Raw genomic sequence first — 15,800 nt, 5'->3', positions numbered from 1 at the left:
AATGCCACATAGAACAGCACCATAGCCACAGGCGGACTGCTCAGAGAAAGGCAGTGCAGTAGCTAAATTCACCGACTGAGAGCCACCGGTGTCTCTCAAAATACGTACCGGACGCTGTACAGATGGCTCACCTGTTAAAGATACTAATCCGTCAAACACAAACGGCTTAAAACACAAATAAACCTCCTCATCTGGGCCGGAAAATGAGGCACGCGGCTCCGTTTTAATTAAACCGATGCCTTTCGGCTGCGCGCTCTGAGGAGAGGATTGCTGTGATTTGCGTTTAAAGCTTCGGCAATCAGCAATGACATGTCCAGGTTTGTGGCAATAAAAACACAGTCTGTCCCTATCCTGCTTTGCTACAATTTGTGGTTTGGGATGACTATTGTGTGTAGCCAGAGTATATCGTGGCTTCTCAGCGGGAGCTGACAAAAACGCTGACTTGTGAGTCAGAATATACTCATCGGCTAACACAGCGGCTGCAGAGAGGGATTGCACCTTCTGCTCATTCAAATATAAAACGATACGGTCAGTCACACAATTTTTGAACTCTTCTAACAGAAGAAGCACTTTTAAGGAATCAAAATCATTCACTTTACAACTGTTTAACCACTTGTCAAACAGGATCCCCTTTTCCCTCGCAAACTCCACATGAGTCTGGGTTTGGGTTTTTTTATGATTCCTGAATTTCTGTCTATAAGCCTCAGGAACCAACTCATAGGCACGCAACACAGCAGTTTTTATACATTCATACTGAAGACTATCAGCTAAGGAGAGTGCAGCAGCAGCTTCCTGAGCTTTCCCATGAAGTTTGCATTGCAATAAAAGAGGCCAAACTTCAACTGGCCACTGCAGAGCAGAAGCTATGCGCTCAAATGCACCAAAATAGGAATCCACTTCAGACTCACGAAAAGTGGGTACTAATGCCACGTTTACTTACATCAAATGAAGGTAATGAGGTGGGAGTGGAAGGATTACCTATGTTGCTAGCAGGTGTGGGTGGGATGTGAGTTAGCCTTTGGGCCTGGAGCTCCAGCTCCCGTAGCTTTACAGCTTTATCACCCTCAATCTCCAGTTTACGCACCTCCAGCTGATACTGCAGCTGGGCTTCACGGTCACTGCAGTTTTTCTTGTGACTCCAGTTGGAGACGGGCTATGCGGACTTTCACCCGTGCTTCATCTCGTGACCCATTGCTGCTTGGTGAAATAGGGTCAAACCGAGGCAGCGTATGCGGTGTCTTAACATGCACACTAGCACCACCACTAGCAGTAGCTGCCACCGGGGCAAGCTGAGGCTGAGACTCCGGCTGGGCCTGCGACAAATGAGGCTGAGGCTCATCCTCCACATCATGGACACCTGCCCCCTCACTCAATGTGTCAAGACCAAACACATGCATTCCCTCGTCAGACTGCACTGACAACACCAGAACTTCCATCTCCACCAATTTACCTATAATCAGGGCCTTAGGATCCCTCTTAACAATTGATTTGGCATATGCCAGACTGAAGTGATCTGCTATTTTGGCCAAATCATCCTTACGGCAGCTATCAAGCTCTTCAATAGTAGGAGCAGCCAGAAATGACTCCAAGTCAAACATGGCTGACACACAATGGAAAACTGCTGCACTATGAATACACACTGTCTAACTTGGCACGCTCTATTCAAACTTACCTTTAACAAACAATTTGTGTTACGAGACCCCTTTTAACAGGAAAGATCCCGGACGAGCCCCCATTTTATGTTACAACCCCGGCTCGGGGGGGGAAGGGAAGCAACATAAACAGTTGTTGGTGGTAAAAATCAAATTATTTATTACAGAAAAGGTTGAACAGAAATGTGCACGTTACTATACAAACTGAGGCAAAACTAAGGAAGAGGGCTGGTGGGTGCTGCTCAAATCAAAGAAAATAGCAAAACACAAAAAGAGTTCTCATAAGGAGAATTTAACACTACCATCGCGGTGGACAAAAGACAAACGGAACAAAAAGGCTCACTAAATGGGAACTGACAAAACAAAACTTACACAGGAGTCAGCACCCCTAATCCTGGTGAAACTAGACAATAAGGAACTACCTGTAATCAAATGAAGCTGTATCAGTTTTTGCTTCTAACCCTTGCCCAATTCCTATCACACAGACACTCTTGCCTCGACCACACAGGAATACAGAATGGCGCGCTGAAAGTCAGCCACCCCGTTCAGTTGAACTGCCAACTCTTTTAAAGGAGTTGGCAGTTTTCGGTTGGTCGGCCTGGGGATCGCCGCACCAATCACTGGGCTCCTGGTCGCAGCCACGCCTCTGCTGTCACTGTCCAACCAGGGAGTGGGGATCACACAACCCTATTTGCATACTCACAACATTTGGTTAAAACACACACACACAGGGTAGGAGGCGCTGGCCGTAACAGACCCAAAGTGCAAAATAAGCTCTGGATAATGAGATAAAATGATGCTTGGGCTTTATTGGGTGATCAGGAAAAATATGTGGTCTGAAATTGTTACAAATTCGGAGTGGCTCATGCACAGGAAATGAACAGACAGAATCTGTATGCAAAAAAAGGTTTTATTTAAAGACTCTACATGCAGTGACAGAACTACAAAACGAAAAATGACTACAACAGGAAATACTCAAACAAAAATAGCAACTACTATAGGCAGGGACGGTCTAATTGCACAACTGAAAAAACTAACTTACGTTGGGTGACGCCGAGGCAAGAAAGTCTACAATATCAAACTACGCGATAACTAGAGACAAAGAATTCGAAGCAACTTCTCAAAAACTGCAGTCAGTTTTTGAGAAGTTGCTTCGCTTCGCTATTTACAGAGAATTAACAAAACTATTTGATACAAACTAGGAACTCGAACAAGAGGTGTTCCACCTGCTCCTGCTTTGTTTCTCCGTCAGCAGCAGCATCCCACAGATGGAGATTAGGCCAGTTGGTGGGAGAACAACCACAGATCTGAAGCATCCAGGGACACTCGGAGAGAGGACACAGGGAGAAACAGAGTGAGTGTAATGCAATATCGGTATATATATATTAAATATAAAAGTAATTAGAGAATGGCTCAGTGCATCAAGAGAGGTCCCCCAGCAGCATAGGCCTATAGCAGCATAACTAGGTGCAGAACTAAGGGACAAAGGAGAAGTCAGCTGTGCAAATGAAGAATCCAGCTGACCCCCTCAGGGTCCCCCAGTCAGCCCTAACTGTAAGCTTTGTCAAAAAGGAAGGTTTTAAGTCTGGTCTTAAAAATAGAGAGGGTGTCCGCCTCCCGAACCCAAACTGGGAGCTGGTTCCACAGGAGAGGCGCCTGATAACTGGAGACTCTGCCTCCCATTCTACTTTTAGAGATTCTAGGAACAACAAGTAAGCCTGCAGTCTGAGAGCGAAGAGTTCTGCTAGGATAATATGGTACTATCAGGTCTTTAAGATATGATGGGGATTGATTAAGAGCTTTATATGTCAAAAGAAGGATTTTGAATTCTATTCTAGATTTAACAGGAAGCCAGTGAAGAGAAACCAGCATAAGAAAAATATGATCTCTCTTGCTAACTTCCGTCAGTACTCTCGCTGCACCATTTTGGATCAGCTGTAGATGTTTCAGAGAGCTATTGAGACAACCTGATAATAAGGAATTGCAATAGTTAAGCCTAGAAGTAACAAATGCATGGACTAGTTTTTCTCTGAGACAGGATGTTCCTGATTTTTACAATATTTCTCAGGTGGAAAAAGGAAGTCCTACAGATTTGTTTTATGTGTGAGTTAAAGGACATGTCCTGGTCAAAGATAACGCCGAGGTTCCTCACAGTAGTACTGGAGGCCAATGTAATGCCATCCAGAGTAACTATATGCTTTGAAAGCGAGTTTCTAAGATGTTTGGGGCCAAATACAATGACTTCAGTCTTGTCTGAATTTAGTAGTAGGAAATTACAGGTCATCCACATTGTAAGCTGATACAGGCCCATAATACAAAAAGGATGAAGCCAAAGAGCCAAACAGAAATTGTTGGTCAGAAAGTCAGCGTCACTTTTAATATTCTTAATTTGTCATTATTGACTCTTGATTGATTCAAAAGTATGGCTTAACTTGCTCTAGTCTTTTAATGTTAGAACAAATATTACTCATTCATGTGGAAATGTACAAAAAAGGGAAAAATCCTCAATTAAAAGTAAAACAATGCTTCTAGCCGCAAGCCAACTAAACAAACAAAATAACATGACTAATTTTTTTGAACTATTGAAAAATTGGTTCCACCTAAAAAAAATAATAAAAAAGTACTATTCAGTCACAGCATGAAAGGTTAAGAGGACTGCAGTTCATGCTAGCAGTCACAGTTTGTGTTAGGATAGAAATATAATAGTACACAGGGACAAATTGGGACTGAAAAACAGCCCTGGACTATCGCCCAGCCAGTAGAATACTAACTTGAAAATGGATGACACACCTCACATATCTCTCTGGCTGTACAGTAGAAAACAGCAACCTGAAAGCACATAAAATGTAGTCTAAGTCAGGATTAGGGCTGGGCAATTTAGACAAAATATCTTATTGCAATTTTTATGACAAATAATTACATTTGGTCTGTGACTTAATGTTGTATCACGGACCATACAGCAGTCTAACGAATCAAAAATCTGTTGCTGTGGCATAATACCCTCATTTTTTCAAACAATTTACACTACACTAAGTGAGTTTACACTAAGGTTTCAGACATACTCAACACACTGTTGTAGCGTGGTAAATATGTTGGTGGGACTTTCAGACAAAGCAAATGACTTAGTGTTGGCTAACACTGGTAAATTTGCTTAGCTAACCAAGTCAGTTATCACACTAAAAGCCTGATTATCTCCAATAACATCTTATCCACCGAGCTATTTTATCACCTGGGGATGTCAAAGAAGTTGTCAACGACTCACTTTAGAGGTAGTTTAGTTGGGATTAATTTACACAGTTAATGTGCTAAGTGCAGACATGCTGCTGTGGAGGACATTGATACTGTGCACTCATTAGCTTTCAAATAAACTGTATTTTGTGTTAGTTGCCTTTGTCATATTACATAGACAGGAGTGAGTGATGCCTACGTCACGTTTTGAAAAGTTGCGGTCACTTTTGGATCTGTGGTACTTAATCACTGCCCACTCTGTGACTGAATGCCGCTACTAGCTCCGACAAGTGTTGCTCTCTGTTACCCATGTGCACTTAAAGTGCATAAAGTGCAGGATTCAGGTAGATAATCTTCAAAAAGAAAGTTTGTTGGCTTCGACTGTTCTGCTGTCTCCTACAGACATGCTAGTGCTCTGTTTGTGTGGCCTCTTTTCTGTGAATTCTACATCACTCCCAGAATGCAACGTTATATATAGTATATTACTGTTGATCCTTCTGGCGCGGACATTGCTCCTTCTTGTGTAGGCATCATTTTCGGACAAACTACACTAAGTTACAGGCACAACACTGGAGACATTTACTCATTTTCATGTGGTCACTACCACTGCACCGCTGACCGCTCAGAGACATGCCTCAGCGCATTGTCACGTCTTACTGCCAGACGACACAGGGAAGCTCCACCCACTTTATTTACAATGAACACAAAATATGGTAACCTTCCACATAAAGTAGTGCCAAACAAGAACACACATAATACTAGTGGCATACATCGTACTCAACAATTACAGTACTTATGGGAAACGGCAAGCCGCCCGCAAATATTTTCCAAAATGCATTGTTTTCTGCCGTAAAGTACGGTTTTAACGGAAAACAGCATGTTGCTGTCAGAATTGGGCCGTTTTCTTACAGCAATTTGTTACAGTGTAGTCAGTACACTTTATGAATGGACCAGCATCATAACAGAGGAGTAAAACAGACAGGAGTCAGAAAAACACACCAGGAATGCACTCACATACTTTCAGTGTCCGAAATGGGCCGTAAACAAAGGAAAACAGCAAGTCAGGAACAAAGAGAAGAAACAAAAAGAAAGGATAACAGAACACACACAGAAACCGGACAATAACAACAGAGGCACAATCACCATACCATACATTCAAGGGATAGCAGAACCCATCCATGCAACGGACAATGACAAAACACAACATCAATACAGCAGTAAATAAAACCACACACACTGCTGTATAATCTCCGACAGAGAAGTCCTGATAAATCCAGGCGGTCGATTTGAAGTAGGACTGCAATCATGTGATCGTCAGCAGGCAGCTGATGTAGGTTCACTTGCTGTCGTAGTAACAGTGACGCCGTGCTATCTCACAATGATACAGAAATCTTTAACAAATCCGTGGAATCAGACTATATGCTGCATCTCAGCCAAAATCTAATGAGGTGGCCCCTTTGTCACTTCTGACCTTGCTTGAAAATTTCATCCAAATTTTGAGTAAGACAGACTAACAGATGGAAGGACAAATGTATACCGATCGTCACATAATGCCGCTGCCTTCCTTGGCGGGGTAATAACAGTGGGAAAATTACACCATTGTGTAAATGTTGCTCCAATACTTGCTGAGAGACCTGTCAACACACCCTGGTATGATTAGTTTTCAGGCACCAACACAAGATAACGTCTGGGATCAATGAATCTTCATTTGTGTTCAAAGGATCCATCTAATTGCCCTACATGGGAAATTTCACAGGACATTTCAACTTGACAGCCTGGATGAGTTAAACTACATTTGAAGAAGAGAAACCAGAATCATTTACCTGTTTTTTCTTTGTTTTTTCCTGACATTGGAAATTTTCCTTAATGTAATTGTAACCATGCGCAGTCATACTGTCACTGGCTGGTTCAGAACCCCTCAACTCTGCGTGTAGTTTTTTAAATGAAGGAGTCAGAAGACTGAGGCATCTTCTTTGTGCTGTTTAATCTGATAAATGTAAGAGAACCTCTGGTCAGCGGGCTCAGGCGTCTCGTGTGCACGTCTCTCAGGAACTGACAGTGAATTTACACAATGGTGCAATATTAAAACATGGTAATAACACAGAGTAAATGTAAGAATACCTTTGGTCATTGGGGCTCAGGCATCTCATGCACAGCACACTAAAAAGGGAGCAGCTTCTTATTTTGGCTAATGCTCCTAGCGAGCATTAGCTCACCTGCGAGTAGCTAGCTCAAAGAGTATCTCAACCTCCTTCAAATACATATTTAAACAAATGAAAACAATGAATATAACAACACACTCCAATCAACATCCAGATAGATCATAGTGTACATATACTGATGAAAAACAAAAGGACAATCATTTATGACCCCATGAAGTGGTCCCTGACCTACCTCGTGCATACCTCGCGGTATGCCACCAACGCCAGTTACACACTACAGCTCCAGAGAGCATGCTATTAAGCCAACAACAATAAATGAAAACCAAATTACAGCAAGTGGAATTATTTACCACATATACACTGTCACATAATATTAAAGGATCCTTTTTACTCTCCTCTGTACTCACATTACCAGGCTAAAGCAGATGGGCCACCCTCCCTGAATTTTGTCTGTTACGATTGATCAAAAGGCTCAAGTGCAGGAAATGAACAGACAGAAATCAGATATGTTGAAATGATGTTTAATTCCACCAAAAACTCAAATGTGGACTACAACTCCCAAGGCGGAGAACTACAACAGGAAATACTCAAAGACAGGAAATGGGCACTAACACTCTCAGAAAATACCTTAGCGACTACTAGAGGCGGGAAGGACAAAAGGTATTAATTCACATAGGGTAACAACCAGGCAAGAAGGTTAACAACATATACTATGAACAACAGCGACAATATCTAAGAATCTCTAGCGAAGAACTCAATATAACTAGAAGTACGAAAACACTAGAAGCTATTTACGGAATTCTAGACTACTGGATATAGGTACGGAACCAGATGCTTGGACTGGGCTTGTAGCTGGTAGACGGTCGATGGTTCTTCGCCGTGGCTTGGAGTCCAGAACGAGGTTGGGGGGTTGCAGCAGCAGGTGAGTTTGGATGGATGCTTAGGATGGATGGAAGGGCACAGGTGAGTATTCTCCAGAATACTGATGAATAGGGAACTGGAGATGGCGGTGGGGCCAGACGGAACGGAACAGGAGCAGGTGAACTAGAACAAAAGACAATCAGAATTATTAGAAGAACGAAGGTTCGGAACTGTGGCTGGAGTAACAAACTGTAAGCATTTTACAGGCTTGTGTCATGATCCGGCACTGAGAGGTGAGTGGCATCTGCTTATATTGTGGTGAAGGTGTATCTTGATTAGAGAAGCTCCACCTGCTCCTGCTTAGGCTGATCGTGATTGTAAACGATGGACACCTGCCGCTGCTACTGCTCTGCTGAGTGAACCTAAAAAAGGAGAAAAGGGCGGAGAAAGAGGGAGGGGGCACTACCTCGGCCTGGCAGCAGCCGGCCTGACACTATCAGAGATTTCTTCTTGTTAAAAGGTGTTTTTTTCACTGTAATCTCGTGCTGCTCAAAGGGGGAAGCTGTAATACTAATTTAACTGTGTTGAATTGGCATTTGTTAAGATTTGATATGAAATGAACTGAAATAAAAATTATCTTTACTCTCTTCTGCTATTAGGGCTAAAATTGTGTAATGTGCATGTTTATACTCCATTTAAGATCCCATATAGCAGTATCCAGACATCCCTTATACACATAAAGAACTCAACAGGCATTGCATTCAAATCCTAACAGTACTTAGATTCGCCGCATTCCTGAGAGTGAAGTTCTGCTGAATGGCAAGTGCTGAAGAAGCTACAATCAAGTCCAGCACAGCATGCACAGTGCATCAGCACATTTATCCTTATGTTTGCATTTTCCCTTCCACCTGCCTTTGATTTGCCTTTTATTCTCAACTGCTTGCTAAGACATAACACATATACATACACACACACACACACACACGCATGCACACAAGCACAGACAAATACATATAGTACAGGCAACATTCTTTCTTTTCCTTAGGCTAAGATTGATTTAAAGGTTGATATCAGCATAAGTATGAACAAATAATCCCATTTTCATACACTTTTCACTGTTCTAGCAAAAACTGAATAAAGTAACAGAAGGTAATCTGCTCTACATTCGCAGTACACTGCTAAAGACCTTTTATCATGTGATCATCAGAAGGCACTTGTAGTCATAGTTACAGTGACGCCATGACTCAGTCTCACAATGGGAAACACTTAACAAATCGGTAGATCCAGACTATCAGCCACATCACTGCCAAAATCTAATGAGGCGGTCCTTGTGTCATTTCTGACCTTCCCAGAAAATTTCATGGAGGCCTGAGGATGTTTGTGGACAGTCTGTGCCTGAGTATTTGTACCACAGACGCAGACGTAGTGTGTGTGTGTGTGTGTGTGTGTGTGTGCGTGTGCGTGTGCGTGTGCGTGTGCGTGTGTGACATCAAGGGATACGCATGGTCACTATAAATACTCCATACTGAATACACATGAATAGTGTTTTTATGGAGCAACATCTTTCTACGGGGAAAGGAATTCTATAAAATAGTAAAAGCAAGTAAGACACTCAGAGAGTGCAGTACTCCATAAAGGCCACTCAGTCTTTGTATCATTTCCAATGGATGAAATCTTTAATAAAAAATGACCTTGCACTGAGTACAGAGGCATGTTATGAATGTCTACATGTAGGATATTGCATGACCTACATATGTAATGGGCGGCGCCAAGTGATGGGACTCTGAAACACCCCCACAATTTGATCAATTGTTCCTTGTATCATTTCCAGTGGGTAAGTCCGCAGCGGTGGATTTGTAGTAGGATTGCAATCATGTGATCATCAGAAGGCACTTGTAGTCATAGTTACAGTGACGCCATGACTCAATCTCACAATGGGAAACACTTAACAAATCGGTAGATCCAGACTATCAACTGCCAAAATCTAATGAGGCGGTCCTTGTGTCATTTCTGACCTTCCCTGAAAATTTCATCCAAAACATAGTCAGAAATAAATGCACATTTCCTGCCATTTAATATCTAAGACTCAAAAAGAAACAAGACTAGCCTCCATATTGTATTTATGAATGATATTAAGGATTTCCTTGAGAATTATTCAGCCTGAAGCACAGGTTTTGGAACAGGAAGCCTCAGACATGACACAGAGTTTCATATACTCAAATGCATTAGCTGTGTTGATGTAAACCCACTAGCCAGACTGAGGTGGCTAGTAGGTCTATATGGCCTCTTGTCCCGAGTTCAGTCTGAACCAAGTTAAGATATTCAAAAGAAGATAGAACACCACTTTACAACATTACTTAGATGATTCAAAACTGCACAACTTTTAAGCAATTGCACATCCTCTAATTTGAACAGTAGTGCATGGAAAATTAAGACCAGCACCTATGACTTTCTGCATTAAAAATCCAGGCCCTACAGTAGGAACTCGGTGCAACAAAGTCAGCACATCTTTGAAAATTGAGATTCAAAATTTTTAATGCTTTTTTATGACCACCAGTGTTGCACAAATTTCATGTACTGTGATTCATCAGAGACAGTATTTCCAGCTGCCCTTTGCTAGAGAAGCTGTGTTGCTTTACTTTTCTCTTTGACATACTCAGAAGATATTTCATTCAATTCAAGTTAGTTGACATTCTTAGCCAGGTCATAGTTTAGTTTTTTTGTTCTGTCAAAAGTGTGCTTTGAGGATGCCAAGATAACTCAGCTGGTTGAGCGAGTGACCCATGTAAGCAGCGGCATAGGAAATTTTCTATTTTTGCATAGTTTTCACACTTAAATTTTCAAATCATCAAACTAATATTTATATCTAATGAATATTAGACAACGATAACCTACAAAACACAAAATACAATGCACAGGATGTTATCCCAAAAGTCTTGGGGTTGTGACCTCCTGAATTAGATATCAATGTGCTCTTGGAGAAATTTTAGTAGGCTAACCACTCCTGGGAAGGTTCACCACTGTTCCATTTTTTTTTTCTCTATTTGTGTATAATGGCTCTCACTGTGGTTCTCTGGAGTCCCAGAGCTTTAGCACTGGCTTTGGAATTAGCTACTTCACAAAGCCCAAACTGTTCTACTGAAGTGATGTTTAGATTTAACAAGCCTGGCATATGTGAGTGTGGATGTTGAAGTTGAACCTGGTTGCCAAATGAATTTGGTCATATGATAGATAAAGGGGCAAATAGTTTGTCTTCTAAAATTTGTTTGATGATCTGAAACATTTAAATGTGACAAATCTGTAAACAAAGAAGATTTCTGTCAGGGTGCAAATACTTTTTCACAGCACAGTATATCTAGAACTTCACGAGAACGTCATCTCACCTCATATCATCACACTTCCATCTACATGCTGCACTGTTGAGACAATGCATTCATTGTTGTTGGCCTGACCAGGTTCACTCCAAACATGCTGTACCCTATCTAAGCCAAACAAAGTTATCTTGGTCTCATCTTATCATACATTGTGCTCCCAATATCAATCCAGTTTAATAATCTTGACGTTTTTGTCATGGTCTTGGACTGTGTGCTGTTTATTTCCTGCTTTATTTTGTCATTCCCTGCCCTTGTGTGTCTGTTGCTGCCTTTATTTTTTGCTTCTGTCTGTTTCCCTCCCTTTTGATTGCCATAATTTGCTTAGTCTGCGTCTTGTGAATTATCTGTGTCTTGTTTTCAAATGAGGTCCCTGTATATATATATATATATATATATATATATATATATATATATATATATATATATATATATATATATATACACATGTGGACAAAACTGTTGGTTAATGAAAGAAAAACCCACAATGGTCACAGAAATAATTTGAATCTGACAAAAGTAATAATAAATGAAAATTCTATGAAAATTAACCAGTGAAAATCAGACATTGCTTTTGAACCGTGGTTCAACAGAATTATTTTAAAAAATAAACCCATGAAAAAGGCCTGGACAAAAATGATGGTACTCCTAGAAAAGACTGAAAATAATGTGACCATAGGGACATGTTCAATCAAGGTGTGTCCTCTAATTAGGATCACAGGTGTCTACAATCTTGTAATCAGTCAGTCGGCCTATTTACAGGGTTACAGTAGTCACTGTGCTGTTTGGTGACATGGTGTGTACCACACTATACATGGACCAGAGGAAGTGAAGGAGTTAGTTGTCTCAGGAGATTAGAAAGAAAATTATAGACAAGCATGTTAAAGGTAAAGGCTATAAGACCATCTCCAAGCAGCTTGATGTTCCTGTGACTCCAGCTGCATCTATTATTCAGAAATTTAAGATCCATGGGACTGCAGCCAACCTCCCTGGACGTGGCCGCAGGAGGAACATTGATGACAAATGGAAGAGACGAATAATATGAATGGTAACAAAAGAGCCCAGAATAACCTCTAAAGACATTAAAGGTGAACTCCAAGGTCAAGGTACATCAGTGTCAGATCGCACCATCTGTCATTGTTTGAGCCAAAGTGGACTTCATGGGAGATGACCAAGGAGGACACCATTGTTAAAAACAAATCATAAAAAAGCCAGACTGGAATTTGCCAAACTGCAATGTTGACAAGCCACAAAGTTTCTGAGAGAATGTCCTATGGACAGACGAGACAAACCTGGAACTTTTTGGCGAGGCACATCAGCTACATGTTCACAGACGCAAAAATGAAGCATATCAAGAAAAGAACACTGTCCCTACTGTGAAACATGGAGGAGGCTCTGTTATGTTCTGGGGCTGCTTTGCTGCATCTGGCACAGGGTGTCTTGAATCTGTGCAGGGTACAATGAAATCTCATGACTATCAAGGTATTCTAGAGAGAAATATGCTGCCCAGTGTCAGAAAGCTTGGTCTCAGTCACGGGTCATGGGTCTTGCAACAGGATAATGACCCAAAACACACAGCTAAAAACAGCCAAGAATAGCTAAGAGGAAACCATTTGACTATTCTGAAGTGGCCTTCTACAAGCCCTGATCTAAATCCTATTATTGAACATCTGTGGAAGGAGCTGAAACATGCCGTCTGGAGAAGGCATCCTTCAAACCTGAGACAACTGGAGCAGTTTGCTCATGAGGAGTGGGCTAAAATATCTGCTGAGAGGTGCAGAAGTCTCATTGACAGTTACAGAAATCGTTTGATTGCAGTGATTGCCTCGAAAGGTTGTGCAACAAAATATTAAGTTAAGGGTACCATCATTTTTGTCCAGGCCTGTTTCATGAGTTTATTTTTTTAATAATTCTGTTGAACCACGGTTCAAAAGCAATGTCTGATTTTCTTTGGGTAATTTTCATAGAATTTTTATTTAGTATTTCTTTTGTCAGATTCAAGGTTTTTTTTGTGACCATTGTGGGTTTTTCTTTCATTAACCAAGGGGTACCAACAATTTTGTCCGTGTGTGTGTGTGTGTGTGTGTGTGTGTGTGTGTGTGTGTGTGTATGTATGTATATATATATATATATATTCTACCACCCTATTAGATATCTGTGTAGTTTCTCATTCATCCAGGTCATGGTTCTCCAAAGTTGTTTAAATCCATCCAGCTGGACTTTAAGAACATTCCTTGAAGACGTTTCACCTCTCATCCAAGAGGCTTCTTCAGTTCTGGTGGTGGTTGATGTTGCCTCAGCTTATAACCTCTGTGAGGTGTGGTCAGTGCTATTCACATTCCGACGACCATTGCCAAGGCCTGTCTGTCAGGGAGTGACAAAGGGGGTCGTTGAAATGCGAGTTTCACTGTGCCCTCGTATGCTAATGGTGGTCGTTAGCATGAGCCACTTCACGAGTCATTCTGCTGAGTAGTTCTTTTGGGGAGTTTTGAAAGGACCTGATTGTAAATTGGCCAAAGATGATGTCGCAGACCACCCCCCCTCCCCGTTCAGAGATGGCTTCTCCACTTGACATGGATGGCTTCTTTCACGCCTCTCTCAAACCATCTGTCCTCCCTGTCCAAAATCTGAACAACATCAACCACCACCAGAACTGAAAAAGCCTCTTGGATGAGAGGTGAAACGTCTTCAAGGAACCTTCTTAAAGTCCAGTTGGATTGATTTAAACAACTTTGGATACCCTATTAGATACCTGCCTGTTTTGTTGCTACCAAGTTTGCTTCCTTCATGTAAGACCACCTGTTCACCTGACCAGTGTTGACATGCCTTTGGTTTGCACTTTTAGTTTTTGTGTAGTTTTGTAATTATTTATTTCTTGATTGAGTTCATACCATGCTTTTGGTTATCTTTATCAATTTTTCATTTATTTTTTTCCAGAGTAGGGAGACTGGGGTGCCCTCCTGGAGCCCCAGTCGGAAGGGAGCTCACCAGTGAGCATCAGGTGATCATGCCTTGCCCCGGGAGCTATGTCGGGCACAGTCCGAAAGAGCAACGTAAGCCCACTACCCACAGAACTGGACACTGGGATTGGGTGCAATGGTGACTGGGCAGCAGACAGTAGTGGGCACCTACGTATGTCATCCCCTGGTGGTGTAGACTAGTTGTGGGGATGTGGAATGTCACCTCGCTGGCCAGGAACGAACCTGAACTGGTGCAGGAGATGGAGCAGCACTGACAAGCTGTAGTTGGGCTCACCTCCATGCACATAAAGGTTCTGGAACCCAATTCTCAGAGAGGGGTTGAACTCTTGATGAAGTGCAAACTAAGTTACAAATCAAGGCCAGAGTCTATGACTTGACCATGTTCAAACATCTAAAAAGTTTCTTTAAAGATCTTCAAAAAAAATCACCAAGAGAAGTCAGCATTCACAGGGCATCAGGATTTTTTTAAAAATCCAAGAGTAATTCTTAGCAGGTGATAACACCCCAAGAAGAACTAAAGATACAGAGCTGTGCACCCATCTTTTATGCTGTGAGCTTTGGTCATTTTTCTGTGCCTATAGGATGTATGATAGGAGCGGCAGTTTCATCATGACATCAGGTTATCATAATTCACCCCTAGATCTCACTTTACAGAAGACGTGCATTAAGTTATCATTACGTCACCTTTTACAGAGAACATGCCCAGACATGTTCAAACTTTTTGCTCCACATCTTATCCTTACTATTTGGATACCCTTTAAACTTTATTGATCCCACAGTGGGGAAAGTTCACCATTACAGCAGCTACAAAGAAAAAGCATAAAGGCAGTGCAGGAATAGATAAGAAAAAGAAACACAGTGCAAAAGTTGCAAAAAAAACCCATTATATACAGATTTTTTTTTCTTATAAATATGTAGAAGATTATATACAAGAGGATGAGGTATCAGTTATTGCACTGATGAGGTATCAGTTATTGCACATAAGTAGGAGGATGCGTGTCTAAAATGGTGGAAGAAAAAAAAGTGCAGCAGTAAACAGTACACAGTGGAGTTTATAGTGCGGCATTGTACAATCTAACAGATGCTGGAATAAACGATCTGCGGAAGCGTTCCTTCTTACACCTAGGGCGTACCAGTCTGTTGCTGAAGGCGCTTCTTAAGGAGTTCACAGTCTGATGCAGAGGGTGGGAGGTGTTTCTGATGATAGAAGACAGTTTATCCAGAGACCTCCTGCAGTTGCAGGGGATCCATGTTTGGGCTCACCAGGGGGCGAAGATGGTTCAGGATGATCCTCTCCAGTGCCTTCATCAGGTGAGAAGTTAAGGCCACGGGTCTGAAGTGGTTGGGCTCCTTGGGGCATGAGGTCTTTGGGACTGGGACCACACAAGAAGTCTTCCACATGGCAGGAACTCTTTCTAGTCTCAGGCTTAGGTCGAAGATGTAGCAGACCACCTGACAGAGCTGGTCTGCACAGTCCCTGAGAAGTCTCGAGCTGATGCCATCAGGACCCATGGCTTTCCTGGCTCTGGTCTTCCTGAGCTGCAT

This window comes from Amphiprion ocellaris, chromosome 20, assembly GCF_022539595.1.
Source record: "Amphiprion ocellaris isolate individual 3 ecotype Okinawa chromosome 20, ASM2253959v1, whole genome shotgun sequence".
Lineage (NCBI taxonomy): Eukaryota > Metazoa > Chordata > Actinopteri > Pomacentridae > Amphiprion > Amphiprion ocellaris.
Note: the sequence above shows the minus strand (reverse complement) of the source record.